We start from the raw sequence: 19,615 nt of genomic DNA on the forward strand, positions 1-19,615 counted from the left end.
AATGAGCCAGAAAGATATTTCGGGCTCAAGAACTGGAATAATTGCATCATTAAAATGGTTATGGACCGGCACCTCTCTCCGCCGAGATGTGAACTGAGTGGCCACACGTGTGTGGCCTCTCTGTTGCTGGATGACCATGATCCAGAAGGCCAACTAAACTACTTTTAGTACCAGAAGCTTCTTGCAGAAATGTCTCTAGACTATGAACTAAGCCATAGCCCCATGATGCCCCAGGAGGGGAAAGGTTTTTCTCTCTCGGCTTTTCCTTTCTGGGGAGGGGGGAAGGCGTGGCAACCGCCATATTTTAAGGACCACTAAAGAGAGGTAGAGCTTGCAATGATGCGATTTCTGGCAGAAATTTCCCTAGATTTAGTTACTAAAATACTAAAATCCAAAACAGTGCGACCGCTATTGCAGCCACGTGACCTCATATCTCTTCATTCTCAGCAATGGAAAACAAATAATCAAATGCTTCTTTTTCAGCAGTCTGATTTTGGGGGGGAAACTCCAAACAATAATAGTGAGCTTTTTGTGGAAATATTGAATGTAATCAGAGTAAAGAGAAAGTAAAGTGAAAATTATCAACTACACAGGCAGGGGCGTGGGGGTGGGAGGGGAGGTATACTGGGGTTCTTGGTGGTGGAATATGTGCACTCGTGAAGGGATGGGTGTTCGATCATTGTATAACTGAGACTTCAGACTGAATGCTTTGTAACTTTTCACATGATGATTCAATTTAAAAAAAGACAAAATAACTTCAATTAAAAAACAAAAAATTTTTTTAATTCTAAAAAATGATTATGTTACCTAAAGCAATATACAGATTAAATGTAATTGCTTTCAAAATATCAATGGCATTCTTCACAAAACAGGACCCTCCAAAAATCATGAAGTGTGTTTGGAACTGTAAAGGCCCTAAGAAACAATGATACTCCTGAGAAAATAAGAACAAAAATAGAAGTTATCACATTTCCTAGCACCAAATACTACAGAAAATGCTATAGAGATAGTAATTAAAACAGTATGTTACTGGAATAAAAGCACACACAGAGATCAGTTAATCAGAATTAAAAGCTTAGAAAAAAAGTCATATAAGTGGGTGACTAATTTATGACAAAGAAACCAGGATAGTGAAATAAAGCAAGGAAACTCTCTTCCAGAAATATAGTTTAGAACATTGATCAATCACAGAAAGAAGAATGATGTTTGACCCCTACCTAACAGCATTCAAAAAAAATTAATTCAATTGAATCAAAGGCTTGAAAGTAAGATTAGAAACCATGAAATACATAGAAAAATAAAGCAGCTGATACCCCTTTTGACATGGGATGTATTGGGGATTCCATTCCAAAACCAAAGAAAACCAAATTTTTTAAACAAAATTTTAATGGAGTACTTCCAATAATGAGCTTCTGTACAGTGAAAGAAATTAACATCAAAAGAGTGCAGTATTCTTAGCTGCTCTCTATCACTCTCTTGGTATCATTTCTATGTATATAATAACATATTTGAAGGGGAGATGGTAAAGTTTTCTCTCTGGGTAGAAAACTATTATATTCGCAAACAAAAAAAAAACAGATGTTCACGTCATAAAGCAGATACTTATTCACATGAATAGGAAATGAAGGTTAGAGTGTGCATGTGTTTCTAAAGTTACTTAATAGTAGTGCCAAACTTAGTAAATCATTGGAGAATTCAGGGATGCACGTATATGTGTGAAATCAAGAGGACTGAGCTGCAACCAACCTTTACATAACCTGTGGAAGTTTTAAGTCTATGAACTGGTGGGAGGAACTTAATTCTGCCTCTTTTCCTGTTGGCAGGGAGAATATGAAAGGAAATAGCTGAAAAGAAAAAGGGGAGCCTTGCCTTAATTCACCTTTGCTCAACTCTCAAACTGAATTATGACTGGTTCAGCCCTAGATATTTTCTTGTTATTCACTCACCCAGTTAAATCTGCCTCCACAGCCTAAAATCCCCTCCTGGTCATGGCCATTAGGGTTCTTGAATAAAAACATGTTTTTGATGAATCACTTGTTGTTCAGAAGGTCTAAACACTCCAAACTTCCTAGTATTAATATTTGCAGTTATGTATTTCAGACACATTGTTCCCATGGAATATTTATAATATATTGATGCTAAGTGAAATTCTGTTTTGGACGGTGATCTGCATCCTATTACCCAGTGTGAAGCTGCAATGTAAATCGAAAGGTATGTATGTTTTAAGAGTAAAGTTAAGAAGTAGGGTAGTATAGCCAAAGCTACATGGCATTTGACTTTTACACCTCTGTGCTTTAGGAAAATCTTATCTCTTGTATCATATGTAAAACATTTGCCTGCCACTCAGGTTCTAAATAATATTCTTTTGTTTCTGGAGCTTTGCTGACAAAATTCTTTATTAGGACACCTGGGGTGTTTCTTCTTAATTAAATTCAAATGCTATGATGTTACCGTTTACAACAAACTGAAGGGAATTTTTATATTTCACACTTAAAACCTAATAGAATTTACACATATTTTTTCACTGACTTCTTAAAGGATCCAATGACTATGTTAAGGAATAATAATTAAAGGCCAAATATCACCAAAAAATATGGCTAAAATAAATAATTTAATGGTCTGATACAGCTAGAAATTAGAATATGTAGGAAGAGTGGTAATACCAGGTAGCTTATTCTTCCTAGAAAACAAAAGTTTTATCTATCCTCAATTGTGCTATATGAGAACAAATGGACTTAGTGTTAGTTGGGAAAACAGCTGTTCTGATTTGGGGAAGTGCTCATTTAGAAAAATTTTAGATTCCTTCAGCCACAGCTTTTTCAAGAGAAATTTTCTCTGCAGCTTCTATTTTTCTTTACACCAGATTCCTTAGGCATTTGTCCCAACAAGCATAGGTTAACTATCAACTAAGTACTTGGTAGTACTTACTAACTACTAAGTCCTGTAGTTCTCTTACCACCTTGATCCCCCCTTACATTTCAGGACTCCTTTCTGCTCTGAACTCTGTTATCTAATGTGATTTTCTAGACTTACCATTTCCACCACTGTAAGTGTAGAACTTGAGGAGGCCCTCATAAAAGAGCACAAATTCACAACATCTCACACTTTCTAATTGTTATTGCAGAGTTAAATTTCCTTTAATTTATATCTGCCTATTGACACTCCCAATTTTTAATATTCTTTAGGTACATTCATGCTATTGCCAATGGCAAGATTTCCTTTTTTAAATTTTTGAATAGTTAGTATATTTATGTAACATCATTATCCATTAACCTGTTGGCAAATATTTATGTTTCCATGTCCTGGCTATTTTCAATAATGCTGCAATAAGCTGAGTAGCACATATACCTCTTCAAAATCTTATTTTAAATGTATATAATTTGTTTTTGTTTTGCATCCCTCCCAAGTAGTCCTGGGGAAGCCTAGATAGTCAACTAGGTGTGAGAGGTCAATGAGAGGGTCCAGGAATTTGGTGCTGCTCAGGCCCTTTGGTTCTCAGGACGACCAGGATACTCTATTGGTGTGTGACTCTCTGGCACTACAGCTGATGGAATTTAGGGCCCATGTGGTCTCAGGGATATAACTGGGCTCAGGTACATGTCCCTTTATTGTATTTCTGGCTCATATCTTCAATTTCTTTAGAACTATACTCAGAAGTGTGATAATTCTGGATCACTGTCATGTCACTGTCATTGTCATCCCATTGCTCATCGATTTGCTCAAGCAGGCACAGTAACATCTCCATTGTGAGACTTGTTGTTACTGTTTTTGGCATATCAAATACACCATGGGTAGCTTGCCAGGCTCTGCCGTGTGGGCGAGATACTCTCGGTAGCTTGCCAGTCTCTCCTAGAGGGGCAGAGGAATCAAACCCCAGTCAGCCATGTGCAAGGCAAATGCCTTACCCACTATGCTATCACTCCAGCCCAATTCTGGATCATAAGTTCTATTTTTAAATTTTCTTAGGAGCTTCCATATGGTTTTTATATGGTGCATGAACTGTTTACTTTCCTGCTAACATTACACAATGGTTTGCTTTTCTCTACATCTTCCTAACTACTTGTAACTTCATCTTTTTTTCATGATAGCAATTCTAACAAGTGTGAGGTGATATCTTAAGGTAGTGGTTTTGACTGAAATTTCCCTGATGATTAGCAACATTGAGCATCTTTCATTTAAATGTTTCTTCACTGATTAGTATAGGCTCCCAATCAAATAGTAGTTGACTGTATATATGCCTGTGTTCATTTCTGAATACTCTCTTATATTTTTATTTCTGGATGCTCTCTTATCTTCTATTTCTCTTATTTGTCTATGTATCTATTTCTGTTTGATTCTTATAGTTATACAGCACAGTTTGAAATCAGGAAGTGTGATGCTTCTATTTTGTCTTTTGCCCTCAAGGTTTCTAGTGGCTCCATAAAAATATTTAAATTATTTTTCTATTTATATAAAAAATTCCATTATAAATCATATGGAGATTGTATTAAATCTAATAAAACTCTTTTATCAGAATTTTATGATTTACGATAGCACAGCAGGTAGGGCTTTTGCCTTGCATGTGACCGACCTGGTTCAATTCCTCCACCTCTCTCAGAGAGCCTGGCACGCTACCAAGAGTACCTCACCTGCACGGCAAAACCTGGCAAGCTACCCATAGTGTATTCAATATGCCAAAAAAACAGAAACAACAAGTCTCACAATAGAGACATTACTGGTACCTGTTCTAGCAAATCGATGAGGGTGACAGTGACAGTGACCATGTATACTTACATTCACTTAGTTGAATTTATTCCTAACTATTTTGATGTTTTTTTATACTATTATGCACTCAATTGGTTTATTTTTTCAGGTATTTCATTGCTTGTGCTTAGATGCCCAGTTGGTTTCTGCATTCTTTGTCATATTGGATTCATGGATTAATTCTAATGGTATTTTTGCACAGTCTTAGGATATTTTATATATAGGATCACATTATCTTCCAATAAATACAATTTTATCACTTCCTTTCCAATAAGGAGTAATGTTATTTATTTGCCCAATGCTCTAGCGAGGACTTCCAATAATATGCTAATGAAAAGTGTGATGGTGAGAACATTTATCTTGTGCCTGATCATAGAGAAAATCTTTCAACCTTTGACCATTGAGTACTAAATTATCTGTTGGTTTTTCTTTCCTTGATACAAAAAAATTTCTTTTATTGAATTACCATGAGATACAGAATTTACAAAATTGTTACAGTCAGGTTTCAGTCATACAGTATTTCAACACCCTTCTCTTTACCAGTGTACATCTCCCATCACCAATCTACCCAGTTTGCATCCTGCCACCCTCCCCACAGTCTCTATGGCAGGCAATTTTCTTCTCTTTGTCTGTCTGTCTGTCTCTCTATCTCTCTCTCTCTCTTCCCCCACCCTTTTGGACATTATGGTTTGGAATACAGATATTGAGAGGCTATCCTGTTTGTTCCTCTACCTATTTTCAGAGTGCAGTCATCCAGAGTGATCATTTCCAACTCTCTTAGTCATAGTGATCCCATCTCTATCCCAACTGTCTACTCCCCCAGCACTTGAAGTAGGCTTCCAGCCATGAACCAATCCTCCTGGTCCTTGTTTTTATTATCCTTGTTTTTATTATCCGAAAGAGTCCAATAATTATGTCTATCCCTCTCCTTCTTAGTCATTTTATTCAGCATGATACTTCTCCATGTCCATTTATAGACAAATTTCATAACTTCGGCTTTCCTAACATCTGGTTAGTACTCCACTGTGTAGATGTACCATAGTCTCTTTATTCAGTCATCTGTGGGCTGTCTTTGTATCTTGGTGACTGTTTCTTTTGAGATGCAGAAGGTTCTTAATTTAATGTAATTCCATTTGGTTATCTTTGCTTCTACTTGCTCTATTAGCTCTATTATCTTTCAACCTTGAAGATTCTTTTAGTTTCAATGACATTAAAGGTTCTCCCCACATTTTCCTCCATGTATCTCAAGTACTTATGTCTGATATTGAGGTCTATAATTCATTTTTATCTGACTTTTCTGCCTGGCATTAGAAAGAAGTCTGAGTTTATTTTTTTCATGTAACTGCCCAGTTTTCCCAGCACCACCTTGCTTCCACTTCATATTTCTTGCTCCTTTATCAAAGATTAGGTGATCATATATCTGAGGGTCAGTGTCCGGATATTCAACTTCATTCCATTGTTTTTCAGGTCTGTCTTTGTTCTAATGCCATGTTGTTTTGATTACTACCACTTTGTAGTTGAATTTGAAGTTGGGGAAAGTGTCTTCTTTGGTCTATTGAAGTAGTACTTTTTAGTTTTCTCTGTATGGGTCCTTCACCTTTTTAGTTTGGCTGATTCTGAGGTACTTGCTTTTCTGTGGCACGATCGTGAATGGAATTGGTTTTCTAATGCATCTCTCTTTTTCATTATTTGTGTATAGGAAAGCCATCGATTTGGGGGTATTAGTTTTGTAACCTGCTTCTTTATTAAACAAATCTATTGTTTCAGGGAGCTTTTTTGTAAATTCTTTGGGATTTTCTAAGTATAGTGTTATGTCATCTGCAAATTGTGAAAGTCTGACTTTTTTATTTCCTATCTGAATGTACTTGATATCTTTTCTTTTTCTTGCCTAACAGGTATGCAAAGTAATTCCAGTACTGTATTGGATAGAAGTGGCTAGATTAGGTACCCTTGTCTTGTGCCTGATATTAGTGGGAAATCCTCCAGTTTTATCCCTATTGAGAATAATGCATGCAGTGAGATTGTGGTAGATGACTTTGATTATATTGAGGAAGTTTCCTCAACTTCCATTTTGTTGAGAAGGTTTTTTTTTTCATGAATAGTTGCTGGATCTTGTCAAATGATTTATCTGTGTCAGTTAATATGATCATCTGATATTTATCTGTTCTTTTATTGATATGGTGTATTATATGGATTGACTTGTGAATGTTAAACCACCCTTGCATCCTGGGATGAATCAACCTTAACCATGTTGTATGATCTTTTTGAAAAGTCATTGGATTCTATTTGCTAGTATTTTGTTGAGGATATTTGCATCTGTTTTCTTTGGGGATATTGGTCTGTAATTTTCTTTTTTGGTGGTGAATCTGTCTGTTTTGGGTATCAGGGTGATATTTGCCTCGTGAAACTGTTTGGGAGTGTTTTTGTTTCTTCAATTTTCTGGAAAAACTTGAAAAGGATTGGCAGTAGGTACTCTTTAAAGGTTTGAAATAATTGACCAGTGATTCCATTTGGGCCTGGGCTTTTGTTTTGGGGAAGACTTTTAATTACCTTTTCAAATTCCTAGATGGTGACAGATCTGTTCATGTATTCCAAATCTTGGTTCAGCATTGGGAGGTTATTTGATCTAGGAATTTATCCACTTCTTTGAGGTTCTCTTGTTTTGTGGCATAAAGATTCTAAAAGTAACCTATGGTGATCCTATGGATTTCTGTAGTTTTCCCTCTTTTGGATGTCCCCCTTCGCATTTCTGATTCAATTTATCAGGGTTCTCTCTGTTTCTTTGTGAGACTTGCTAGTGGTTTATCGATCTTGTTTACTTTCTCAAAGAGCCAGATATTGATTTTTTTATCTTTAGAAATGTTTTTTGGGATTCCAGTTCATAGATTTCTACTTTAAGTTTTATTATTTCCTTCCTCCTATTTGTTTTGGGCTCCTTTTGTTGGTCATTTCCTAAGATCTTAAGCTTTGAGGTTAAGTTATTTAGGTAGGCCCTTTCTTCCTTCCTTATGAGTACTCACAGAGCTATAAACTCCTCATAACACTGCTTTTGCTGTGTGCTATAAGTTCTAGTAGCTTGCGTCCTTATTCTTTTTTGTTTCCATGAATCTTTAGATTTCCTCTTTGACTTCCTCTCTAACCCACTGGTTGATCATAGTGAGCTGTTTAATTTCCAGGAGTTTAATTAGATTAACCATTTCCCTTTGTGATTCACTTCTATTTTCAGTTCATTGTGATCTGAAAAGATAGTTGATACAACTTCAATCCTCTTAATTTTGTAGAAGTATATTTTGTGGTCTAGCATGTGGTCTCTCTTGGAGAATGTCTCATGTGCACTAAAGAGGAATATGTATCCAGTTTTTTTGAGGATGGAAAGTTATATGAAACTAACCCTCTCTTTTTCATTTCTTCCCTCAAATAAACTTTCCTTGCTGAGCTTTAGTCTGGTTGATCTGTTGAGAGGTGACAAAGCACCAGCTACTACTGTGTTGCTATCAATGTTTTTCCTCAAGTTTTTTAGCAGTTATTTTAAGTATTTTGTTGGTTCCTTATCAGGTGAAAATAGTGTAGGAGTGTGAGTTGTTCCTGATGTACAGATCTTTTGATCTCTAAGAAATGATCTTCAGTCTCTCTTATAACCTTCTTAAGCCTTAAGCCTTAAGACTCACCTTGAGTCTATGTGGTCCAATACTAGTAGGGACACCTCTGTTTTTTTTTTTTTTGAAGGGTATGTTTGCTTGGATAATTGTTTTCTAGCCTTTGATTTTGAGTCTGGGTTTGCTATGATTTTTCAGATGTGTTTCTTGTCACTAGAAGGGTGTTGGGTTCAATGTTCTAATCCATCTTGCCCCTCTGCCTCTTGATTAGTGCATGTTGTCCATTGACTTTGAGAGATATTATTGTGATAGGGATTGTGCCATCTTTATGGAGGAGTTTGGTGTACCTGTGGAATTTATCTTATCTCAAAGTGCTCATTCAGTTATTATTGTAACAATGGTTTTGAGTCTATGAAGTTCCTGAGTTGTTTATCTGTGAAGTTCTGTACTGTTCCTTCAAATTTGAGGAGTCTGACTGGCTGGGTAAAGTATTCTTGGTGAAGCATTCATTTTATTGAGTTTTTTCATTATATTCCACCACTGTTACTCTGCTGCTGAGGCCTTCCAGTGAGTTTTTTATTCCACCTACCAGCGTTTTCAAATCCATTATTTCTGCTTGTATTTTCATTTCTATTGTCCTCATTTCTGCTCTCATATCCTCCTTTATTTTGTTTGTGGTGTGCTCCATTGCTTCTGAGAGCTCCTTCTGCATCCTTTGCAGTTACATTCTAAATTCCTTATCAAGAAGTTACATAGCTCATCATTACTGGTTGGATGAAGTAGGTTAGCTTCTTCACTCACTCAGCCTGGTGGGTTTCTGTGTTGCTTTTCCATTGTGATCTTTGCAGTTTGAAGTTATTTCCTAATGTTTTTGTGTAGTTAGGAACCTAAGTTAGGATGTCTTTGGTTGTTCAAGATGAGTTATGGAGAGGAAGGCTCTGGAGATACCTGTTAGAGGAGAATATCTCCCCTGGGTCGTAAAGACACACTTCTTGGTTCCAGTCTCTGGGTTTTTCTTATTTATTGGCTGGAGTATTGGCTTGAGCAATAGCAGAGTGAGTAGGGCGTTTGCCTTTCATGCGATAGAGCCAGGTTCGATTCCTCTGTCCCTCTCAGAGAGCCCGGCAAGCTACTGAGAGTACCTCGCCCACATGGCAGAACCTGGCAAGCTACCCGTAGCATATTTGATATGCCAAAAGCAGTAACAATTCTCACATTAGAGACATTACTGGTTCCCGCTTGAGCAAATCGATGAGCAACAGGATTACAGTGACAGTGACAGTGATTAGCTGTGGTATGAATATATATTGCTTATATACATGGTATATTGATTCATATAAAATTTGTTGAAAGTTGTGTTTATCCTGAGAGAATTTTTACTTTATCAATTGCTCTACAAATTATTAGGTGGTCACATTAATTCTATTAATTTAGTTTATTACATTTGTAATTGTTACTGTTACTGCTTTTGGCATATCCAATATGCACAGGTAGCTTGCCAGGCTCTGCCATGCGGGCTCCATACTCTCAGTAGCTTGCCGGGCTCTCTGAGAGGGGCAGAGGAATCGAACATGGGTTGGCCGCTTGAAAGGCGAAAGCCCAACTGCTATGCTAAACAGTAACAATAAGTCTCTCAAATGAGAGACGTAATTGGTGTCCGCTCGAACAAATCAATGAGCAACGGGATGACAGTGACAGTGACATTTTTAATTATTCACGTTAAACCATACTTGTATCTCTGTAATAAATCTTAATCACAGGGTATGATCATAGCATATACTCATTTTCATATGATACATGAAATGTGCTCTTGAATTTAGCTCTTAATACTTTGTTGAGAAATTTGCACCCATATTCTCCATATGGGCAGAGAGTCTTTTGCCTGCGCGCCTGGCAGTCTTCCCCTGGGCCGCTCAGAGGGGGTGGGCTCCAGCTTCCCTCCCTGCCCTGAGCAGAGCTCCTGTGGCCAAAGACCTCCAGAGCCTAGCCATAGCCATGCTCAAGGCCCCTCTCCACACGTTCGGATAAGCCTCACGCATGAAGGTACAGCAGAGGAACCCAGGTGCGTGGGACCCGGGACTGAGACCCCCAAGCCTGCTCAAATCGGGACTGGGCCTCTTTCGCCCAGATTTCCCATTTTCCAGTAGCTAGGCGGTCACACCAAGGGACTGCCCCCAGCGTCGTGTAATCCCACCAATGGCCAACATTCAGAGACTTAAAACCAAGCTTTCACAAGCGTGAGGCCTCTTATAGCCTACTTCTGGCTATAAGAAGAACTGGCAAGCTACTGAGAGTTTCCTGCCCACATGGGAGAGCCTCGCAAACTCCCCATGGTGTATTCATATGCCAAAACCAATAACAATGCTTGGTCTCACTCCCCTGACCCTGAAAGAGCCTCCAATGCGGCACTGTTGGGAATGACAGATAAAGAGAGACTTCTAAAATTTCAGGGCTAGAGCGATAGCACAGCGTTGGGCTTTCGCCTTTCACGCGGCCAACCCAAGTTCGATTCTTCCGAGTCCTCTCGGAGAGCCTGGCAAGCTACCGAGAGTATCGAGCCCACACGGCAGAGCCTGGCAAGCTACCCGTGCATATTGGATATGCCAAAAAACAGTAACAATAAGTCTCTCAATGAGATGTTACTGGTGCCCACTCAAACAAATCGATGAGCAACAGGATGACAGTGACAGGACAAATGGAGATGTTACTGAGACCACTCAAGAAATTCGACGATCAATGGGATGATGATGATGAGATCTTTCCTGGTTTTGAAATCAAGCTAGGTCTTGCAAACAAGTTTCAGCATTTCCCTCCTTGTCAAAAGATTTTTATTTTTCAGCCACACTAAGCAATGCTCAGGGCTTACTTCTGCTTCTGTGTTTAGATATTACTCCTGAAAGGGTTAGAGAAACCTCTGTGGTGTTGGGCATTGAACCAAATCATGTGTCTTAGCAGCTATAGTATCTCTCCCACACTCAAATTGTGTGTGTGCATGAGCACACGCATGTGTGTGTAAAATTGCATATATTTCCAAGCAGTATTCAGGGGGCCCAGGGACCAATAGTTTAATGCTAGGACTCTGTGATATGAGATTCCTCAGTCCCATTGGTGCTGAGGGCCACCATTACTTCAGTCAATAGTGCTCAAGGGCCTATAAGCTCTACCCAATAGTTCTGGTGGTGGGAGGAATCATGCAATGCCAGGAATTGAGGTTGGGTCGTTGTCAATGCAAGTCATGCACCCTTTACCTCTTAGCTACCTCTTCAGCCCCATTCCACTCCAGTTTGGGAAAAAGAGTTTTAAAGGAAATGTTATAAATTCTTCTAAAACTGTTTGGTAAAACAGGATTAAAGCAACTCATTCTGGGCTCTCCTTTACTTAATTGAAATAATTCAATTATTCATCTAAATTTCTTATCTCTTACTATCTGTTCATATTTTCTATTCCTTCCTGATTCATGTTTTGTCAGTTCTATGTTTCCAGAAATATATCTATTTTTCCATGTTTTGCAATGTATATGTAGATATATGTCCACAATGGTTTTATCTTCAAATTTTCATCATGTCAGATAAGATTTTTACAGTGTTAATGTTCATTACTGTATGTCATTGTACCCCACTATCACCAAAGTGCCCACAACTCTCCACTGTTCTCCCTATGTAATTTCTAGTCAATCTTCATATCACCCTATGTGTAAAAACACAGAAAAGAAAAGGAAAAGGGCGAGGAGCACCTCACCGCACTGCACTGGGCACTGGGCACCGGGCAGCGGCGCTGTCTCTCCCGCCACCCGCTTTCGGTAGTCTCCAGCCGCTTCCCCCACCCCAGGGAGGTTGATGGCGATGACGAGGCAGTAGAAGGAAGGAACGGAGGCAAGGTGGTTGGTCTCAATCGCAGTTTATTCCAATCTCTCTATACACTCCCGTCTCTCTCTCTGCTTCTTCCCCGAACCCCCTCATACAGCCACCTTAAATCCCCCTGCATCAGGGGCCAGGGCTTACACATAGGTGTGGTTACAATCAATAGGGGGTAAAGTTCTATCCCTCAGGGGATGCTTTCACTAGGACAGAATCTCTTTCCGCAGGACACCCACCCAAGAGCGGAATCCCATGGGTGTGTTTCCCCTCTTTGTCCAACTAACATATAAGTATTCATATTATAAATCATTTTGTATGGACAGAGCAAGAGATGCATTAAGCTTATAGAATTGCTCTCCTGGGGTCACCTGGATCTCAGACTACAGTGCTCAGGCCAGATTAGTCTTTCCTAGCCCTAGCAGGGTCCTAGTCTCGTCGTTGCTTTTGAATCATGACATGACATGTCCATGAACAAACTCTTAACATATAGTTAAGCATTAGGCGCTTTTTCCAGGCCCATCTCGATGCCAGGGTAGCACATAACTCACCGCTTGCCCTGTGTCCGTTCCATCCCTCGTCGGGACTCTACTTTTGGGGGTGCTAGGAAGTAAGGGCAGCTGAGGCTTAAGTCAAGAAAGCAGATGCCCGGGAGTGAATAATATTTGAAGCCAATTAAATCCCATGTTACCAAAGCATATTAACAACTGTCTTTCTTTGTCCATACAAAAAGGATATTGTTTTAAAGTAAACTATTCAAAAGACATAAGAGAGGAGAAAGACAATATTAACTTACAAGTACACTGTCCTAGCAAGGTCTGACCTTACAAATTAACAGAGTTTGATTAGAGGAAGAGCAGATAAACTGGTAGAAGTGGTTACAGATAAACAAAGGAATGGGAGTGACTTGGTAGCACTTTGATGGGTATGACTGATAAACCTAAGCTCCTAGTGGCAAGGGGAGCAGGACAAACCAATGATATTCAACAACCCTACTCCTGCTCTCTTTATTAATAAGCTTGTAACTGAATGATATGTTAGGTTTACAAACTGGAATGTGCAGATCTATCACCAGGTTATTCACTGCATCACTGTCACTGTTATCACTGTCATCCCATTGTTCATCTATTTGCTCAAACAGGCACCAGTAATGTCTCCCTAGTGAGACTTGTTGTTACTGTTTTTGGCATATCCAATACGCCATGGGTAGGTTGCCAGGCTCTGCCGTGTGGGAGGGATACTCTCGGTAGCTTGGTAGCTTGCCAGACTCTCCGAGAGGGATGGAGGAATCGAATCCGAGTTGGCTGTGAGCAAGGCAAATGCCCTACCTGCTGTGCTATCACTCCAGCCCAGGTTATTGTTTCTTTAAATTAGTTTCTGCCTCATTTTACATCTCTTCTACTGACGGAACTCCAAAAACTTTCATATGTGTGCATGTGTGCATGCATGTGTGAAAACATCTGTAGAGTTCACAAACATTTTTATTCCTTTCTATTATTTTCATTTCAGAATTTGTTATTTTAAAATTTTCATCCTCTAATTTATTAATTCTGTTTTACAAATGGTCTACATAAGAGTGTTATAGCTACCGATTTTTTTGTGTGTGTGTTTGGGTCACATCTTGTGGTGCTCAGGGTCTACTCTTGGTTCTTTGCTCAGGCCCCTGGCAGACTTTAGGGACCATATGTAGTGCTTATCATGTGCAAGGTATGTTTTGTACCATCACTCTGGCTCATTTGTTGCATTTTTATTAACATTATATCTTTTGCATTCTCCCCATTTCATTAGTTAAATTCTTTAGCTCTGAAATTTTCACTTTGTTTTTTTTTAATTATTTCTATCCCTTCGTAAATTTCTCAGAGTAAAAGCAACATACAAATTCTATATTGTGCAAGAATACTCATGTATTTTATTTCTGATTTGTTTGATTCTTTCTATGTTTTTGTATAACTCATTATTTTGAATTCTTGATGGATAAATAGTAGGTATGCATATCTTTGGACATGATTGCTGACTATAGTGACATTTTGATTATGTCATATAATCTTGATTTTCCATATTAAATAGGGTTTTATTTTAATTAAGGTAAAAGTCATTCCTCCAATTTTTAATCACTGATTTCAGATAAAAATGCCCTTCATTAATCCTTTCTCAGATTTTCTGTATATGCACTTAACCCAGGCTTCATATTTATGGTTGACAGAAATCTGTAGTTTCTATGTATTCTCTTGTAGTTTCTATGTATACTCTTTATTCTCTTGAATCAACTGATGAAAAATTCTCTTTGGTTTTCCAGAAGGTTTGTTAACTTCCTTTTCACCCGTACCGTGGGCTGTTTCTGTGCATGCTCACAGTCTACCACAGATTACTCTTCCCCTGCTATCAAGGGCATACCCAGGGAGCCACCACAAAGTGGGGGAGATGTGGGTTTGGTAGGACTGTACTACAGGCTAGCTGGGGGATACTTTGACCACTTTTGCTCCATGGTTCATAGGCAAGCTTCTGATAGAGTTTGAAGGCAGCCAACAGAAGCCAGGCCTCTTTTATGTCCTCTGAATCATTTGTTTGTTTGGGGGCCACACAAGGTGGTGTTAGGGCTGACTCTTGGCTCTGTGTTCAGGGATCATTTCTGGTGGGCTCAATGGACCAATGGAGTTCCAGGGATGGAACCTGGGAGAGCAGCCACATTCAAAGCAAATACCCTACCAGCTGTATTCGCTCTTTGGCTCCAGTGACCTCTGAATCTTAGATGCCACATTTCTAATACACTCCCAGCCTGTGGTTCTGGAGTTCCTACTTAAAATACTCTAAATTCTGTGAGAGATAAACACACCTTTGGCAGCCCTCCCACACTTCCAAAGCCATTTACTAACCAGTTCTTTGATCCAAATAAATCACAAACAGTCTCATTTATGGGTTATTTTTGACAGTTTTTGTTTGGTTGGTTGGTTTTATTTTTTGCCTATATTCAGCTTTGCTCAATCCTTACTCCTATGCCTCGTGATCACTCCTGGCAGTGTCAGGGAACCATATGTTGTGCCAGGGATCAAATCAGGGTCAGCTGTGTACAAAGCAAGTGACCTAATCTCTGAATATCTTTCAGCCTACTGGGAGTCTCATTTATCCCTGAGTTTGCTGCCTTGCAGATGAGTGATGTCAGCAAATCAGACTCACCCACCTCAAAAGTATCCACACTCAAAGCTTTTAGCCTTCACTCCACTGGGGTGCTGAAACATCTCCTGAATCCTGAACTTCCACAAATATTTCTTTCTTTATTAGGTAACTGTTCAATAAAATGTACTCCATGCACTCTAGAATTTCTGCAGAGAATGAAAATAACTGTAACACAGTGTTTTTGGTGTAACTCACACAAAGGTGAGCATCACCACCCATCCTCAGGTCTCTAAGTGCAAGGCACTATTTCACTACTTCATAGCTCCTACAAAGATGATTATGTTCAGTTGGTGATTGCCTTTTTTTTGTTGCAGTGGGGTGGACAAAAATAAGATTCAAAAAAATTTTAAAAATTAAAAAAAACACAAGAGTCTCTTTACACTCTTAAATAGCTCGTGGATATTTAGATTACCACCTTTTTGAGGAAGGCGACATCCAGCGGTACTCAAGGCTTACTTCTGGCTCATCATCACATCTGATGGACTCCAGGAACCATATGGGGTGCCAGAGATTGAACCCATGTTGACTATGTAAATGGCAAACACCCTACCACTGTACTATTGTTCCAGCTATATTCCATGTTTTAACCACTAGATGGCTATATAACAATGTGTGCTAAATAAGATTTAAATCATATTCAAAGCAACATTTTTGACAACTCCTTTATTCAAGAGATTTTATTCATGCTTGTTCCTAAAATACTTATGATCTGAAAAGCAGCTTAAAGGGCTGCAGAGCTATTCTATTCCTGTCCTCTTGAATCTACTGATATGGAAATAATCAGAGAATAATTCTGGCTCATGATCACTAGTGAAATACATTGTCTAGAGGAAGATAATGGAAGATGAGTTACTCTTCACCAAGCATGTTAACCCTCATCCCAAAGTTTCTCCCACCCTAGAAACAACTGTTTCTTACCTTTATTATCTATAGTTTAGACCATTAATACACTAAATCCTTTAGGTCTAAGTCTTAGCACTATTTTTTTTTCTAATTGATAGTCAACAAAATGCAGTTTATTGGCATTACTTGTGACAACACTTACAGGTATTTTCACTTAACATTAAACTGTTGCCAGTTTCTCAAAAGATCATTTATATTCTTTACCATTTCAATTTTTTAAAATATTTTTATTAGAGAATCACTGTGATGTACAGTTACAAACCTATGAACTTTTGTGTTTGCATTTCACTCATATAGTGATTATTGAACCATCCCTCCACCAGTGCCCATTCTCCTCCACCAATGTTCCCAGTATCCCTCCCACCACCCCCACCCCATCCCCCATCACCCCACCCTGTCTCTGCAGCAGGCCATTCCCTTTTGTTCTCTCTCCTTTTGGGTGTTGTTACCTGCAGTAGAGGTATTGACTGGTCTTCATGTCCAGTCTATAGTCTATTTACAGCTCGCATCTTCCAACACGAATGGGTCCTCCCAACATCCTCTAGTTAGTGTACCCTTCTCTATTTGAGCTGCCTTTTCCCCCAGCATGTGAGGCTAGTTTCCAAGCTGTGGGGCAGACCTCCTGGTTCTTATCTCTACTACTTTTGGGTGTTAGTCTCCCACTCTGTTATTTTATATTCCACAGATGGGTGCAATATTTCTATATCTGTCTCTCTCTTTCTGACACATTTCACTTAACATGATACTTTTCATGTTGCTCCACCTATATGCGAATTTCATGACTTCATCTTTTCTAACAGCTGCATAGTATTTCATTGTGTAGATGTACCAAAGTTTCTTTAACCAGTCATCTTTTCTTGGGAAGTCGGGCTTTTTCCAGATTTTGGCTATTGTAAACAGTGCTGCAATGAACATACAAATGCAGATGTCATTTCTACTATACCTTTTTGCCTCTCCGGGATATATTCCCAAGAGTGGTATTGCTGGGTCAAATGGGAGCTCAATTTCAAATTTTTTGAGAATCATCCATATTATTTTCCAAGACGGCTGAACCAGTCGGCATTCTCACCAGCAGTGAAGGAGAGTCCCTTTTTCCCAACATCCGCACCAATACCGATTGCTTTTGTTCTTTTGGATGTGGGCCAGTCTCTGTGGTGTGAAATGATATCTTATTGTTGTTTTAATCTGTATCTCCCTGATGATTAGTGATGTAGAGCATTTTTTCATGTGTCTTTTAGCCTTTCGAATTTCTTCTTTCAGAAAATTTCTGTTCATTTCCATCCTCCATTTTTTGATGGGGTTTCAAGTTTTCTTCTTGTAGAGTTCAACCAGTGCCTTGTATATTCTTGATATCAACCCCTTATCAGATCGAAATTGGGCTTAGCACTATTTTTTAAATCCCCTTTTTATTATTGTAATAGCCATGAGTCCCATATGTGGTTGTGGTACTTCAACACATTAGGTTATGGTGTTCCAGAAACCACATATTTGTTTTAGCACCTGGATCTCAACAGCGTTGTAGGCGTGTCTTAGATATGTAGGAACAGGTATAGGGATGCAGGTTGAGTATCAAACACATGGCTTCCTAGCATATACTGCTGAGTCACGTACTGAACCCCTAATTTTTAGTTTTAATTATACTCTGCATCACTACAAAGGGATGATAGTATGATATCAATAGCTCCTGTACTACTAATAATTTTTCCCAATACAATGTACAACCAAACTCATAGTAAATAATTATTATCTCATTTTTTTTCAGATTGCCGTCATTGTAACTTACCTCCTTTGATATTGGGAATGCTAGTACTATTTGTTTCATTCATTGTATCATTTATACTAATAGTCTGTTTGCATCAAAGAAATAGAGGTATGTGGTATGAAAAAATGTGACACTTCTTGAAAATTGTCTTCTTTCCCAAGTATAGTCTCTAGACTACACCAAATATTTAGCCAAAGATGTTTGAATTTCAGTAATAAGAGACACTAGATTTCATGTAAAAATGTCTAAATTATATATTTTTGAATTTTATCCCTTAATGATATATACTGTTGATTTTTCTTCCCACAGAAGAAATAAAAAATTCTTGAATTTAATAAACTTTTGTCAAAAATCAAGCTATCACTACCTAATTAAATATGCCTATTCTTCCCATACTTTCATCCTAGAGGAGGTAATAATTTAATATATCTTAAACTTTTATTTGGGATCACAATTTCCTTAGAAACCTTTGCAGAACAATAGACCTCAATACACCTCCCATGTCTAAATATGTCTAAATATATTTTTCCAATTTTATGCCATTCTTGGACACCTGGAACTAATCTTCTCTTTGCCCCTTTCTCAGGATGATATCAAAATGGCAAATATAAAAATTTTGAAGAGCTGAGCCAAATATCTTTCAAATATAGAAACATATTTGGAGACCTATCTTTGAGGTCTCCATCAAAATTAAATAAGCAGGGAAAAAATCAAAACAAGAAATTATCAGCAAAGTAAAGAGAATTGACCCAGAGCCTCACATACTCAAGACAAAGGCTCTATTACTGAACTATATTCCTAACTGTGGTATATTGATCCTTTATTATAACACGTAGCTATAGTTATAGCCCCCAAATCTTTTAACAGAAGTTGCAATTTATGACTGGACTAATTAGATAATTTTATTAATTTTCTTCTGTGAAATTAAGATACAAATGAATTTAAACCCAAGAGCTCTCACTAAGAAGCCTCAAGAAGTCTGTAGCACCAGAACAAAACGATGAAAGAATAATGTGCTCTTCTTTTCCTAAAACTCTCAAAATCCAGAGCAAGTGTCCTGCTTCTGGAATGGAAAGATTGGTACCTGGCTCTTTAGAATCACCTTCCAACTTTAGCCCAAATACAGCTCCAACATTATCCACTTTGTACATTTCAGCCCACTTCTCCCCCACCCTAATAGCAACCAGGAGTATGTATCAATAGGACCCTGAAAGCAAATCTGTTATTAATCTGGAAACGTCCCTCTTTACCTCCTATTGCAAAAAATTACAAAGACGCGCGTTGGGGAGGATGGGGTGATGTGATGTGTGTCGTGTTGTTCTGTTGTTCTCGGGCTCTCGGGGCAGTTCTCTTTGCACACGCCGCTTGCGTTAGGTGTTCTTGAGCCACTGTGTATGGACCGGATCGGAATGGCTCCTCCTTGTGCTCTGCTTCTGTGTGTGCCGCTATGCTCTCTTCTCTCTGTCTCTCTATGGATGTCTCTGTCTCTGAAGACTCTCCTCTGGTCTCTTCTGACCTCTTTCTGTCTCTGCTTCTGTGTCTTCTCTCTGCTATGTCTCTTCTTGCTTCTGTCTTATTTCTGC

The sequence above is a fragment of the Sorex araneus genome, chromosome 5, assembly GCF_027595985.1.
Source record: "Sorex araneus isolate mSorAra2 chromosome 5, mSorAra2.pri, whole genome shotgun sequence".
Taxonomy (NCBI): Eukaryota; Metazoa; Chordata; class Mammalia; order Eulipotyphla; family Soricidae; genus Sorex; species Sorex araneus.